General features: G+C 45.6%; 1 long non-coding RNA gene across 3 annotated transcripts; it reads left to right on the forward strand.

The window, feature by feature from the left end:
• Positions 1-72: 72 nt before the first annotated feature.
• Positions 73-14,044, forward strand: LOC138836162 (uncharacterized). Of its 3 annotated transcripts, XR_011374923.1 has the most exons (7): positions 73-119; positions 1,886-1,939; positions 4,011-4,156; positions 8,849-8,918; positions 10,228-10,292; positions 11,129-11,232; positions 11,852-14,044. It is a non-coding gene; the product is annotated as an uncharacterized lncRNA (long non-coding RNA). The 3 variants fall into 3 exon arrangements; XR_011374922.1 differs by lacking the exons at positions 11,129-11,232; positions 11,852-14,044 and having other exon boundaries at positions 8,849-8,937; positions 10,228-10,364; XR_011374921.1 differs by lacking the exons at positions 11,129-11,232; positions 11,852-14,044 and having other exon boundaries at positions 10,228-10,364.
• Positions 14,045-15,720: the final 1,676 nt, after the last annotated feature.

Below are 15,720 nucleotides of genomic sequence, written 5' to 3' on the forward strand. Positions count from 1 at the left end.
GCACCTCGGGCGGCCGCGCGCGCTGCGAGCCACTGCGCCTGCGCGCCGCGGCAGCCTCGGGGCGTGGTGGGGCGGGGCGGGGCGAGCGTGCCTCCGACTTCGGACCTGGTGACCTGCAGGTAAGAAGTGTGCCACCTGCAGCCGCCCCCCGCCCCCCAGTTGCTTTTCCACCGGACCTTGAACTTTCCTGTCTTCATTCCTAAAACGGGAACGCGTTGCGCTGGAAAGAGCTCTAAAGGTCATTTCCACCACTGCCTGCGTTTTTATGAATGAGGGGATGGACACCGAAGCGGGGGGGGGGGGGGGGGTGCCCGGCGGGGATCGCCCGCCGCGGGGTCGGGGTGCGTTGGTGAGAGCAGGCTTGTGAACCCGGGACTGACCCGTGTCGCGGGCACTCGGAGCCTTGGTGTGGTCCATCTGCTGGAAACCCTTTTCGGAAGGGGAGCGGGGTGGAGAAGGCAGTGGTAACCTGTGACATTGAGAACCTTGAGGGGAGGCCTGGGGGTGGGAAGGGCGAGTGGAGAGTGATCGCTCAAGATGCGGTGTATTCATAAACGGATTTGTTGCGTGGTAACTCCTTTGTACAGCTACTTAAAGATGATAAAAGTATACCTTGAAGTCGGTCGCTGGTGGCTCATGCCTATAACCCTGGAAGGTCCGAGAGACTCATCTCTTACCACCAAAAACCCCGAAAAAAGCCAAGGGCTGTGGCTCAAGTGGTAGAGTGCTAGCCTTGAGCAAGATAGTTCAAGCCCAGAACTGGCGCGTGCGCGACACACGCACACGCACGCACACACACACAAACAATATGTTTAAAAACTTTTTGTAACTGGTAAAATGTCATTTGAGCCATTTTAACTGGGTAAATTAGAAGCATTAATTACATTCACACTATTGCTTAACCATCACCACTATCTATGTACATAAAACTTACTTATTGGTGTATTTATTTTGGTGCTGGTGCCAAAGCTTGAGCTCAGGGACTTGCATTCCTGGCTTTTGGCTGTTTTGCTCACAGCTTGCACTCTACCACTTGAGCTAAACTTTCTTTCTTTTTTCCTTTCTTTTTTCCTTTCTTTCTTTCTTTTTTTCTTTTCTTTTCTTTTCTTTTTTTTCTTTGCCAGTCCTGGGGGTTGAACTCAGGGCCTGGGCACTGTCACTGAGCTTCTTTTGCTCAAGGCTGGCACTTTACCACTTGAGCCATAGTGCCTTTTCTGGTCTTTTCTTTTATGTGATACTAAGGAATGGAACCCAGGGCTTCATGCATGCTAGGCAAACACTCTTCCACTAAGCCACATTCCCAGCCCTTGAGCTGACTAACCTTTCAATCCATCCTTCTTACTGGTTATTTGCAGATAGTCTCAAGGCCTTTTCTGCCTCCCGCTGACTTCAAATTGTAACACTCAGATCCTCTTGAGTAGCTAATATTACAGGCATTAGCTACCAACTGATACTGAGTTGTATCAAGAATTTGAGTGATCCTTTTAGAAATGAAGTCCTCCAAATTTATAAAGTCTCTATAATCTTCCTCAATTTTTGGCATAGATTATTCAGTGTTAGGCAGTTGTTTCTTTTTGATTATCATATATATATATATGTATGTATGTATATATATATATATATATATATATATATATATATATATATAAAACCACTTGAGCCACAGCACTACTTCTGGCTTTTTCTGTTTACGTTGTACTGAGGAATCGAACCCAGGGCTTCGTGCATGCTAGGTAAGCACTCTACCACTAAACCACATTCCCAGCCCTATCATATAATAATTGTACAAAAGAGTTTACTGTGCTATTTCCATATGACTACATAATATACTTTGATCAAATTAGCCTTTGCTATTATTCTTTCTTATCTTTCATCTACCTGTTAGGTTTTTAAAAAGGAGGTAGCCGAGTAAGAACTGCACCACGCACGTGGTATTCAGGTAAGGGGTTTATTCAGTAGACCTGCTGGGACCAGGCAAGGTTGGCACTCCACGCGGCTGGCAAAGGAAAAAAAGAGCGGTCTGGCGGCGGTTTAGGCCTTATATAGGGTAGGGGGCGGGGAAGGGTGTGTCCAGGTAAAGGGAAGTGGGATCAGGTGGGAGAAAGGTGTGGCCACATCAGGTTAGGATGTGACCTCAGCGGATGCGGATGTGAACTCTTCCAGGTGTCCCAGTTGCCTAGGTAACGCAGGTACTGGGCGAGGTCTGTTCGTAGTCCAGGAATGGACCTTACACTACCCTTTAATGGTTATTTCTTCAGTATGCATCATTTTTTTTTTTTTTGAGTCCGGTCGTGGGGCCTGAACACTGGGCCTGGGCGCAGTCCCTCACTTCTTCAGCTCAAGGCTAGCGCTCTACCACTTGAGCCACAGCACCACTTCCGGCTTTTTTTTTTCCTGCTTATGTGATGCTGAGGAACCGAACCCAGGGCCTCAAGCATGCAAGGCAAGTGCTCTACCACTGAGCCACCTTCCCAGCCCCTTCTGTATGCACCTTATGTGGGAAGGAAACCCAAAGCTCACTGCAGAGGTCCACCTCAGGCACTAGTGATCACATGACTTTCCTTTGATACGTTTGAGAAAGAATGAAATCCTCCAGCACAGAGCCTAGCACACAGGAAGGTTTTTGGCAGCAGTGAGAAGTTGAAACAGCAGTTTTCAACAGCTCCAGTCCAAGAGTCCATGGCTCTAGCCACCACACCCCACTCTCAACATCTCAGCGACGGACTGCTGGGACCTTTCCCCAAGCAAAGTTTTGCACCAGTCGAATGGTGACATCCACGGCCCAGTGTGAGGTTGCAGTGCCTCAGCAATGCCCCACCTCAGGTCTGCTTCCACTAGCTTTGATGACCACAGGTCCACAGTTCACGGTCCTGGGAAGAGAAGAAAGAAATGAGGTCCTCTTCATAATTCCCAGTTTTCCTTCCCAATCTTAACATGCCCTTTTATAACCAGGTGGAGATTCCCTTTTAAAATCTAAGGTTTCTGTGATGCCAACAGGAAAGAAATTTGATTCAAGACACACAAATTATGTAGAGAAATGAAGTCCTTTCTTCTTTCCTATTTGATGCCTGGTAAAGAAGACTTAAAGTAAATTAAAATTATTTTTTAGTCACTGCTGTTTGAAGATATTTCTTTAAAATCAGTTCTATGTGTATAGCCCTCTCACTAATCCCTTATATCAAAAGTCATTAGAAGATTAAAGTAAGTGTATTAGCTTGCTGCTATGCTGATCATTTACTAATGATAGCCATGGAGAAAACCGGTCTTTTGGACTTTGGTACAAAATTCAAAAATCATTACAATATACAGGATCATTAAATGGACTTCAGGCACTGTTACATTTGAAGAATCTAAGGAGAAATCTGAAGGATGAGGAGGAAATTAAAAGGAGAAGAGAAGAATTGAGTACAGTGGCTTATATCCATAACCCTAGCTATTAGAGGGGCAGAAATCAGGAAGATCACAATTCCAGGCCAGCCCAGCAAAAAGTTAAGAAGAGCCCATCTCAGCAAATAAGCCAGGTATAGTGATGAATGCCTGTGATCCCATCTCCAGCAAAGTGTAGATAGGTGGATCTGTGGCCTGAGGTCAACCTTGGGCAAAATCATGAAAACTTACCTGAAAAAAAATCACTTAAGCTAAAAGGTTTGGGGTGTGGCTTAATTGGGAAAAATGTGGAAAATCAGGAAAGAAAGGTTCAGAAAGAAAGCCCTGGGCTGTGAGGACACTCAACAGGCTGAAATACAAAGGAGGAAGTAGCCAGAGGTCAAGTTTTGAAATAATGCCTGCATGGATAGTGCATAGCTCAGCACCTAGCTTACAAAGGTTAGTGTACAAAGTAGAGCTGACTGTCACCTAGTGAAATAATAATAGATTTTGGACTGAAGCTTCAGACAAAGAGACAATGAACCAGAGTTTAAAATCGAACTCTAGTGAAACCTGTGGAGGGGTGAGAAATGCTTTAGAGCTTCTGCAGTGAACAGCCTGGCCTCTGGTTCTGCCTTTCCTAGAAACAAGATGGCCTCCTTGCTTCAGCCCAGGGTGTCCTGTCTCCTATTCTGGGATCCTCAGCTGCAGTGCACGTGGGATGCCATCCGCCTTGACCAGCTTTCCTGAGCCTTGGATGCCGACAGGGAATCTCCCTTGCCAGGAACCTGTAAGTAACTTCCTGACTCATGTAACTTGTGGGGAGGATGTTCCTCCTCACCTGCCTCACACAAGCGGCTCCAAGTGCACGGTGCAACCCCTTCACCAGGACCCAGGTTTGCCCTGTGCTTCAGCATCCTCTGTGTAACAGGGAGGCACCCACGCTGAACTGGGATGGTGACTCCATAAGATTCAAGCATTGCTGGAGACTCTGTGCCTATGCTCTATGTGACTCTCCGCTCAGGAAAGAAGAGAAGGAGGAAGAGATGTGGAGGAGGGGGAGAGGGACAGGAGAACCAAAAACCTTGAATATGTATTTTGCCAAAGAAGATCTGCAAATGGCCTCTAAGCACCATCACTCATCATTAGGGAAATAGAAAGCAAAAATCATGGTTTACCTTTTAAGATGGCTAGTCCTTTTTTTTTTTTTTGTCATCATGGAGCCTGAACTCTGGGCCTGGGTACTGTCCCTCAGCTCTTCAGCTCAAGGCTAGTGCTCTACCACTTGAGCTACAGCGCCACTTCTGGTTTTCTGGTGGTTTATTGTAGATAAGAGTTTCATGGACTTTCTTGCCCAGACTGGCTTTGAACCAGGATCCTCAGATCTCAGCCTCCCGAGTAGCTAGGATGACAGGTGTGAGCCACCGGCACCCGGCTAAGATGGCTAGTCCTTTAAAAATAAAGTGTTGGAATGAAGTGATAAATTGGATCCTTTGTGTACTCATAGTAGTATGTAAAATGTTGCAGCTTCTATGAAAATCAGAAGGGCAATGCCTCAAAAATTAAAGAGGGCCGGAGGCATGACTCAAATGATAAGTGTTTACCTAGCAAGTTCAAAGCTCTGAGTTCAAACTCTAGTATCATACACACAAAAAAATAGAATTACTTAGATGATCAAGCAATTTCACTTCTAGGTGTGTAGCACAAAGAATTGAAGCAGGGTTTCTTTTTTTTTTTTTGGGGTCCGGTCGTGGGGCCTGAACTCTTGGCCTGGGTGCTGTCCCTCAGCTCTTCAGCTCAAGGCTAGCGCTCTACCACTTGAGCCACAGCGCCACTTCTGGCTTTTTCCTTTTTGCTTATGTGGTGCTGAGGAATCGAACCCAGGGCCTCAGGTATGCAAGGCAAGCGCTCTACCACTGAGCCACCTTCCCAGCCCCTGAAGCAGGGTTTCTAAGGGATATGTATGTACCTGTGTTCATAGCAGGATTATTCAAAGCCTCCCAAAGACAGAGCAAAGTTGGGTGTTGGCTCATGCCTGTAATGCTAATTAATCAGGAGGCTGAGATCTGGGTATCACAGTTCAAAGCCAGCCTGAGCAGGAAAGTCTTTGAGACTCTTATCTCCAGTTAGCCAACGAAGAGTCAGAGGCAGAGCTGTGGCTCAAGTAGTAGAATGCCAGCCTTTAGCAAAAACGCCAAAGGGGGCTGGTAATGTGGCCTAGTGGTAGAATGCTTGTCTAGCATGCATGAAACCCTGGGTTCGATTCCTCAGTACCACATGAACATAAAAAGCCGGAAGTGACATTGTGGCATAAGTGGTAGAGCATTAGTGAGCAAAAGAAGCTTGGGAACAGTGCCCAGATCCTGAGTTCAAGCCCCAGGACTAGCACACACAAAAAAAGGCTAAGGGACAGTGAGTACCTAGGCTCAAGTTCAAGCTGTAGCACACACACACACACACACACACACACACACACACACACACACACACACACACACACACGAAGAAGCGACCTCAATTGATGGATATTTTAGATAAGCAAAATGTGGCATATACTTACAGTAGAATATTATTGAGACATTCTGAGGCTGTGTTATGTTTAGGTAGCAACCTAGTTTCCACATGAAATATAAATATGTAAGATCGAGATCTAGAAGGGACTGTAGTCAGAACCCTTCAGCCTGGTTGACCTATGGTTGTATGGAAGCCCAATGATGAGCAATATCAATAAGAGATGTCCATCAGCTGAAGCTGTAGCTATAAAACTACATACTCAGGAGGCTGAGATTTAAGGACTGTGGTTCAAAACCAGCCCTGGCAAGGAAGGTGTGTGAGACTCTTATCTCTAATTAACCACAAAAAGCTGTAGCTCAAGTGGTAGAGTGTTAGCCTTGAGCAGAAAAGCTCAGAGACAGTACCCAGAACCTGAGTGCAAGCCCTACAACCACCCAACCCCCCTGTCCCCCCAAAAAAGATGTCAGCTGAGTGTTAGGACACTGAACCTGGACAGGAGAGAGAAGAGAACACCTAGGTGAAGATAGGAAGAAGAAGCACATACACTACCACCGTGCTACGCCCCGACCCACATTTTACAAAATCATGTAGGAAGATAGGGGATCCCAAAATGGAATGGAGAATGGAATAAAACCACCTCACTGAAGCCGATGGGAGGAAACACGGTTGACCTGAGGAACTTTGGGAGTGAGTAGAGTCTGTAAAACTAAACATGAAAGGAACGCACAAGCTCCACTCTAGTCAGGATAGTTGGACAGTTGCCTAAGTTCACAGTTCTGAAGTCACTGTGAATCTAGAGGGAATGGGACAACTGAGCCAGTGGGATTCCAGGCTTCTTACTGTTGGATTGCAAGTTTACAAATAACCAAGGGAACCATGTGGTAATAGAGTTGGAGTCATCAGGATGAACCTGTTTTTTTGCTTAATATAGCTACAGATGGCCACATACAGAAATGCTTGTAGCCATATGCATGTGGATTAGTAGACACCCACACCTCTTCTCCTGAATTAGAAGATAGGCTTCTTTGCTAGTGGCAATGAATCACTTAGGGCCCAGATCTTTGTTTCAACGCCATGAGCCATACAATGTAAGAACAGGGCTTCTCAGAGAAAGAACTGGTGCAAGGACTAAGGCAGGAGTTACACAGGGAGAGCCTGCTAGGGAGTACTGTCAGAGTGCCCCAGGTGCCAACTAAGAGCTGGAAAAAGTGGGCACTGTGGGTAACCAAAACAGAGTAGGAGTGTATTATAATCCAAGTAGAAATGAAAGGCCTATGAGAGCACACTGATGTACATAGATAATTGAATAAATAAATACATAGGAGAGGAGTGGGCGATGTGGCTCAGGTGGTAGAGTACCAGCCAGTGAGCAAATGAATCAGACACTAAGTTCAGTCCTGGTCTTGAACAAAACAAATGTCTTGACAATACTGCAGATGACCTGAGTACTGTCAGTACCTGCAAATGACCTGACCAGTACTCATCAAAATTGTCAAAATTATTGAGAGGCTGAGCTTCTGTATACTACTAAAAGAAAAAAAAAGTGTCCAAATTGTAAAGACTAATATCATGAAAAATAAAATTTAAGAAATAAAGTCACAGCCACAAGGAGCCTACAGTTATTAAATGTTATATGGTGTCCTGGATGGAAGGTTGGCAGAGACAAAGGATATTAGGTAAAAAGTCAGGAGATCTCAATAAGATATGGGCATTAGTAAGTAATAATACAGGTTCAAAAAGAAATGTGCTCATTACCCAACTTGTGTAACTGTAACCTCCCTGTACATCACCTTAATAACAACAATAAAAAGTAGTCATATTGGTTCATTAACAATGACAAATGTGGGCTGGGAAAGTGGCTCAGTGGTAGAGCACTTGCCTTGCATGCATGAGGCCCTGGGTTCGATTCCTCAGCACCACATAAGCAAAAAGAAAAAAGCCGGAAGTGGCATTGTGGCTCAAGTGGTAGAGCACTAGCCTTGAACTGAAGAGCTGCGGGACAGCGCCCAGGCCCAGAGTTCAGGCCCCACGACCGGACCCAAAAAAAAAAAAAAAAAAATGACAAATGTTTTATACTAATATAAGATTAATCATGGGAATTGCACTGATGTATATCGGAACACGACTGCATTTGTAATTTTTCTTTAAATGTATGATTCTGCACTACTAAAAAATAATTTCACACACATAAAAAGATGTTGCTTTTAATGCTTTTATTTATTTTTTTTTTTTTGCCGATCGTGGGGCTTGAACTCTGGGCCTGGGCGCTGTCCCTCAGCTCTTCAGCTCAAGGCTAGTGCTCTACCACTTGAGCCACAGCACCACTTCCAGCTTTTTGGTGGGTAATTGAAGATAAGAATCTCATGGACTTTCCTGCCCAGGTTGGCTTTGCACTGCAATCCTCAGATCTCAGCCTCCTGAGCAGCTAGGATTACAGGTGTGAGCCACCGGCGCCTGGCTTTTAATACTTTTTTTTTATACAATTGGACCCAAAGAAGTTCCAGCACAGTCTGGTGTTAGCAATGGTGGTTTGGCAGTGACAGGAGGTGGTGAGAACTTTGATAGCTGTTAAGAAGAAAAGGGCCTCAGTGAAGGGCCTCCGTGGCCTTGAAGCTGGCAGCTGTGGGGCAGACAGCTGGGAGGCAGATAGACGTGTGCAGCACTGCGGGTGCTTTGAGCAGGAACTGCAGGCTTGTCTGTTCCTTTCGTGCTTCAGTGGAAACACAGGGTCTGCAGAGAGCCTGAGCTGGAGTGGGCTGGAGGAAAATAGTGGCAGAAGGTCTTGTCTGTCCTGCAGTTGCACTTGGCTTTCACAAAACTATTTGGGCAAAAATAAGTAAGTGTGGCATCCTGTAGAACGTGTGGAAACAAGACCAAAAATGGCTCAAGTAGAGCATTCATCTAGCAAGCGTGAGGCCCTGAGTTCACTGCCCCCTGCCTCAAGTTATTCCTCTTTGTGATGTTACAGTCCAACCATTGTGGAGGATGCTGCAGCCTAAAGAACAGCTGAGCTATGAAATGAAGGGTTCATCTCTAAGGTACCTCTATGAGTCTAAGGTTTGTTCATATAAAATGTAAAATAAAAATCTAAATGTATATTATATATAGATATATACATATGCATTCACAGGCACATACAATATAAATAAATTACCTGGGCCAAAAAGTAGTTGGTTTTCTTTTTTTTATCTTCTCAAGTATAAATAAAAATTTAATCAGTATACTGATGTTAGGAATACCTTTCATTTGATTCATTCCGTTACAATACAAATTTCACTTGACTGGTTTATGGGTTTTTGGGGGGTTTTTTTGCTTTGTTTTTGTGCCAGTCCTTGAACTCAGGGCCTGTGCACTGTCGCTCAGCTTTTTCACTCAAAGCTGGCACTCATCACTTGAGCCACAGCTCCACTTCTGGCTTTTTATTGGATAATTGGAGATAAGAATCTCATGGACTTCCCTACCTGGGCTGGCTTTGAACTGGGATCCTCAGATCTCAGCCTCCTGAGTAGATAGGATACAGGCATGAACCCCCAGTACCCTGTTCTACTAGCTTTTTAACTTCTTATGTCTCTAAAGACAGGATGGTGCTTTTGACAGACACCTACATATCTGGTTTTGAGTCTAGTTGTATAACCTGGATTCTTGCCAGAATAATCAGGATTATAGCTGTGGGAGTTTCTCTTACCCACTCCCACCCCCAGACCTCTTTCTTACACTGTCCTGATGCTCAGCTAGCTACTTCATTTTTCTTATTAGCATACATGAATTATACAAGGCAGTTGGAGGGTTCATTGTGACATTCCCACACAGTGTCCACTGTATCCTGATCATGCTCACACCCCCTATCACTCTCCCTTCCCTCTTTCTCCCCTCCTAAAAGAATTTCAAGGGGCTGGGAAGGTGGCTCAGTGGTAGAGCGCTTGCCTTGCATGCATGAGGCCCTGGGTTCGATTCCTCAGCACCACATAAGCAAAAAGAAAAAAGCCAGAAGTGGCGCTGTGGCTCAAGTGGTAGAGCGCTAGCCTTGAGCTGAAGAGCTGAGGGACAGCGCCCAGGCCCAGAGTTCAGGCCCCACAACTGGACACACACACACACACAAAAGAATTTCAATAGGTTCTGTGTTCTGTTTTCAAACCGTTGACTTCTGCCATCCTTATTCACCCTCCTCCTTAGTTTAATCCCTTCTCACTAGTAGCCACCCCTTATTTCTTTTCCTTGCCCCCCAACCTCAATTGATAACAACTTTCATTCAGATTGTTTATTTCACCTTCATGTATAGGAGCAATGTATCTCAGAATTATTCACCCTCTGTCTTTCTTTTTCCCTCTCTTCCCTCATCTTCTATAGCTACTTCAACTCTACTCAACTTAGGACTGACTCTTCTCTGTTAAAAGACACATTTATGGGATTTGGTAAGATGAATTCTTCCCTTATCTCTTCCTGTGGGCAAGACTCTAACTGGATCTACCAAGAGGCACCCTAACTCCAACACAAAGTCTGTTCAGTGAACAAGCTTTAGTTATTCAATAATTAAATTAATTAATGATTAATTATTGGGCTTTTTTGTTGTTGTTGGTTGTGAGGCTTTAACTCGGGGCCTGGGCGCTGTCCCTGAGCTCTTTTGCTCAAGGCTAACACTCTACTACTTGGAACACAGCTCCACTTCCAGTTTTCTGGTGGTTAATTGAAGATAAGAGTCTTATGGACTTTCCCGTCCAGGCTGACTTCAAACTGCAAACCTCCGATCTCAGCCTTCTGAGTAGCTAGGATTACAGGCATGAGCCACTGGAGCCCAAAAAGGCTTTTTTTTGGGGGGAGGGGGGAAACAGGTCTCTACTATATAGCCCAGTCTTGGCCTCAAACTCATATTACTTCAACCTCCTGAGTGCTAGGATTACAGGTGTGTGTTACTACTCCCAGCCTTTATTCATTCAAGTATTTATTGAACATCAGTTAGGTGCCAGCCAGTACTCTTAAGCACAATAACAGTTAGGATAGCCCTGTCCTTTTTTTTTTTTTGGTGCTTAGCCAGTTGAGAAAGACAGGCTAATATTAAACAGGGATTAAGTTATATATACTGATGGGAACAGTGGGCTACTATCCCTAACAGTATATCTTTTAATCTTGAGGGGGCGTGTCACAGACCCCTTGAACTTGATCAAGACCATCAACCCCTCCCCCAGAAAACAAGCAACATATCCCCCAATAGTTTACCAACAGTAACCAGCTTGTTTATAAATTCTTGGAGGCCTTCCCGTGGACTTTGGGTTTAGGAATTCTTCAAGGATACCAGACCAGATGGAATCAGAAGCAGAAATTCTAAGAGTCACGTAGCAGCAGCAAGAAAGAAAAGTAAGTTTCTGTAGCTTTATCTTCCATGTGCTACCATCTCAGCTGTAAAGACCAGTCTTGAGCCCAGTGTCCGCCCCAGCACCTCCCTCCCGCAGAGCGCAGAGGGGCTTCTGAGGGACTCACCTCTGCCCTCCTTCCCAGGTCACCCCTGCCTTGAAGCAGGTAGTGTCCTCTAGGAGAGGTGACAGGGCAGTTTCCCCCTTCAGCTGCTTTTGAATCTTCCTCTCAGGTTATGTCAGAGCCCCGTGACCAGGCCCCAGATCCAGATAGCCAGGGGAGCAGGGGGTGGGGGGCAGATCACTCCCGCTGGCTGCCTCAGGCATTCTTTTCCAGCCTTCACTGTATACATGTTGTGACTGCTGCTTCTCTGCCACTGATCTGTATGGGCCTATGCACCTGGTCACGGTGAAACCTGCTAACCACAGCACCCAAGAGTGACTAGAGCCATGGCAGACATTTTTACTCTGCATACCCCATCCAGCTCCCCCGGCCCTTCTGCAAGGTCCACCACACACACAGCAATCCTCAGAGCATGCGTGGGCCCTCCCACTCTTCGGGCTTTTAAATAGCTCCTCAGTACCACAGAATCTACAAGTGGGTTATCTCCTGCCCATTCTAGGCACATTAACCAAGCCAGATAATGGACTTCCACTCAACTACTCTCCTGTGGGTGGAGACGGGTCCAACCACATTAGCAAGAACGTTGAAGAGATGCAGTGACTGAGACAAAGCACAACTGGAAAGTGGGTGATGTGTTGGTGTTGTACGAGCACCTGAGATGGTGCTTTACCACAGGGGATGCTGGGAACAACTGCATTCATGCTCATCCTCAGTGAAGCACAGCAAGAACCTGTGACAACCTTGCTGGCAGCCATGGTGCAGGAAGAAATGGTTCTCAGAAACAGCAGAGGCAAGACCTGTATTGTTTTTATGAAAACGAGATCCAAGCAATCATTGCATTTTGAAGACTAGCATTGATTGCTACCTTTTCTTCAGGAGTGAGAGATATGAAATTAGCCAGGAAGAGTGCATTTGAAAATAAGGAACACCAATGAAATCCCTCCCCCTAACTGATAGAAGCCAATTAAAAAAAAGAATAAAAATAAAGAACAGAACGATTGCGTGCAGGGGCTGATGCTTGTCATCCCTGAAGGACGGACCCCCGCTCCATTACCCCAGACACATATAGACATCAAGCAAAATAATAGGTGGGTGTAAATGCACCTGACTGTAGGTGAAACATTCCCCAGGCCTGACCACAAGTTCCTGCCATCTGGGGTGTGGAGGGGGGTATTCGTGAGCCTGACCAGAAGTCCCCCCCACAGACCTAAAGGTCATTTGATTTCCAAACCATTTTTCCCTGTCCTAAACCCTATAAAAACCCGGCTCCAGCCCTACCTCCACACACAACCTCCAATCCCCCCTGAAGGCTGAAGTCCTACACCTTGACTAAGAAGCCAGGCATATGGAGTCTCAGATATACAGGAGGCCATAGGTCTGAAGGAGGCATGGTCTGAACCAGCTCCAGGGCAACAACAGAAGACCCTATCTGGAAAACAAGGCGGGGAAAAAGCGAGGGCTGTGGCTTACCTGGTAGAGTTTTGTCTAGAAAGCACAAAAATTCTTGAGTTCAAATCCCAGTACCCTCCTCCCCCTCAACAAAGAACATAAGGAAGAATCATAAGAGATAGGTCTGGACCTAACAGGAAGAGGGGACAGCCAGACACTTCAAAGAGTTGAAGCAAATATTGTCCTTAGAACCTCTTCTTTACCAGTAAGCCACCGGAGCTCATATGGACTTACTGTATTTACTTCCAGTGCTAGAGATTGAACCCAGGACCTTGCAAATGCTGGGCAAATGTTCTACCACTGAGAAACAGGACAAGAGAACTTTATTATTCTCTCTCCAGTGCATGCCTGTTTTTCCATGTTGCTGACATTGATTCTTTTTGTGTTTGGAGAAACAAATGATGTAATGGGAGGAAGGCCACAGGAGGATGGCGAGGTGGCAGGACTGTCTAGGACAGCATTCACTTGGCCATCCTTAACCTGCCACAACTGCAAAGAAAACAACCCTGAGATACCACCTTATCCCAGTCAGAATGGCCCACATCCTAAAGTCAGCCAACGACAAATGCTGGAGGGGATGTGGAGAAAGAGGAACCTTACCGCACTGCTGGTGGGAATGTACACTAAACACAATCACTTTGGAAAGCAGTCTGGAGATACCTCAGAAAGCTAAATATTGACTTCCCCTATGGTCCAACTATACCACTCCTAGGCATCTACCCTGAGCAACAGGAATCAGGATACAAGGACACATGCACCTCCATGTTCATTGCTGCACTGTTCACAATAGCCAGGATATGGAAACAACCTGGATGCCCACCACAGATGAATGGATCCAAAAATTGTTGTACCTATATATAATGGAATATTATGCAGCCATTAGGACAAAATAATAGCATTTGCAGGGAAATGGATCAAACTAGAAAAAATCACTTTGAGCAAGGTAAGCCAAGAGCAGAGAGATGAATGGCACATTGTCTCCCTGATATGTGGATGTTAAATCCAAAATGCAAAGAGATATGACAGAGTAAACAGGACTTGACAAAGGACCTCTACTCAATTCGTCATATCATTTCTAAATGACTCCATGTTCTTGACCACATATATGGTGTGTGTGTGTGTGTGTGTGTGTGTGTGTGTGTGTGTGTGTTTGTACATCTGAGGGAAGCGAGGAGGAGGGCACAGAATCAAGAGGGAAACGGGAAAATATACAACAAACACTGCACTGGACATTGATGAAAATGAACTAAGCAACTGAAGGGCAGTGTTGGGAGGGAGGGAATGAGAGGGAAAGAGGGAACAGTTTACACTAAGCAAAAGGAAAGAAATGTACCTATCACCTGATGAAGAAATAGTTGTATTGTCAAAGCTCATAGAATTCACAAATGTTATAGACCATGATAATGACGATTTTCCTTGTGAAGGTTAAAATGTGCTTGTGACTTTAAGTATCACTCTCTCACAATGCTGTGAAATTTATGTAATCAATCCCAATTAAAAAAATTATTAAAACAAAAACAAAACCTGCCACAAGGTGGCAGCATTTCATTTCTTTGATTTCATGGCACTGGAGCTCCAGGTCAACTTCAGTAGACAAGAAAAAAAATGTATCCATGATAGCCCATGTTTAGAAACGGAACCATTTTAACCAGAAATACTGGTCTAGAAAAAGAATAAGGCCTCCTAAGTTCACAGAAATATTTCACTCATTCACAAGTATTAGGATCTTCACATTTGCCTTCTAGCAGGCAGGATTAAAAACAACTGTAGCAATAACACACACACACACACACACACACACACACACACACACACATACACACACAGAGTCAGTGTGAATGGTAATACCTACCTTCAATCCTAGCACTAGGGGAAGTTGAGGCAGGAGCTTGGTGAGTTTGAATCTTGCCTGGGCTAACCAGTGAGCACCTGATCAGCCTGGACTATGTACATAGCAAGACCCTGTCTCAAAACAAAAAACACTTTTCCAGGTCTGGGAAGGTGTCTCAGTGGTAGAGCGCTTGCCTTGCATGCCTGAGGCCCTGGGTTCGATTCCTCAGCACCACATAAGAAAAAAGAAAAAAGTCAGAAGTGGCGCTGTGGCTCCAGGGGTAGAGCACTAGCCTTGAGCTGAAGAGCTGAGGGACAGCGCCCAGGCCTAGAGTTCAGGCCCCACAACCGGACCCAAAAACAAAACAAAACACTTTTCCAGTGTCATAGGGAAGTTACACAAGATAGAATTCCCAGGCTGGCCTTGAACTTTGATCCTGCCAGTCTTGGCCTTACAAGTAGCCAGGGTTACAGGTGAATGCACTGGAGCCAAACTAGAAGTTTTGAACACTCTGTAGATGATTCTATGCAGCCAGGGTAGAAAACTGTTCCTGTGGTGCTGGGAAGGTGGCTCAGTGGTAGAGTGCTTGCCTTGCATGCATGAGGCCCTGGATTCGATTCCTCAGCACCACATAAGCAAAAAGAAAAAAAGCCAGAAGTGGTGCTATGGCTCAAGTGGTAGAGCGCTAGCCTTGAGCTGAAGAGCTGAGGGACAGCGCCCAGGCCCAGAGTTCAGGCCCCACGACTGTACCCAAAAAAAGAAAAAGAAAAGAAAACTGTTCCTCTAGACCGGCCTCCTCACTGTAGAAAGAGACCTGGAGAGTGGATGCAGCCTGTTGGTTGGCTCAGCCCTGGGCTGTCTCTGCATGTGCCCACACAATGCCACCCACAGTGGCACACCATGAAACTCCAGTGCTTATTATGCCCGCTGAGCAGCCAAGGAGTCTGCGACATGGGATCCACTCAGCAAGCCTTTTTTTTTTTTTTTTTCAGTCCTGGGGCTTGAACTCAGGACCTGGGCACCAAGCCTCTCTGTGCTCAAGGCTAGTACTACCACTTGAGCTATGGCACCATTTCCAGGTTTTTCTG

This window comes from Dipodomys merriami, unplaced genomic scaffold (assembly GCF_024711535.1).
Source record: "Dipodomys merriami isolate MVZ:Mamm:240054 unplaced genomic scaffold, mDipMer1.0.p SCAF_25, whole genome shotgun sequence".
NCBI lineage: Eukaryota > Metazoa > Chordata > Mammalia > Rodentia > Heteromyidae > Dipodomys > Dipodomys merriami.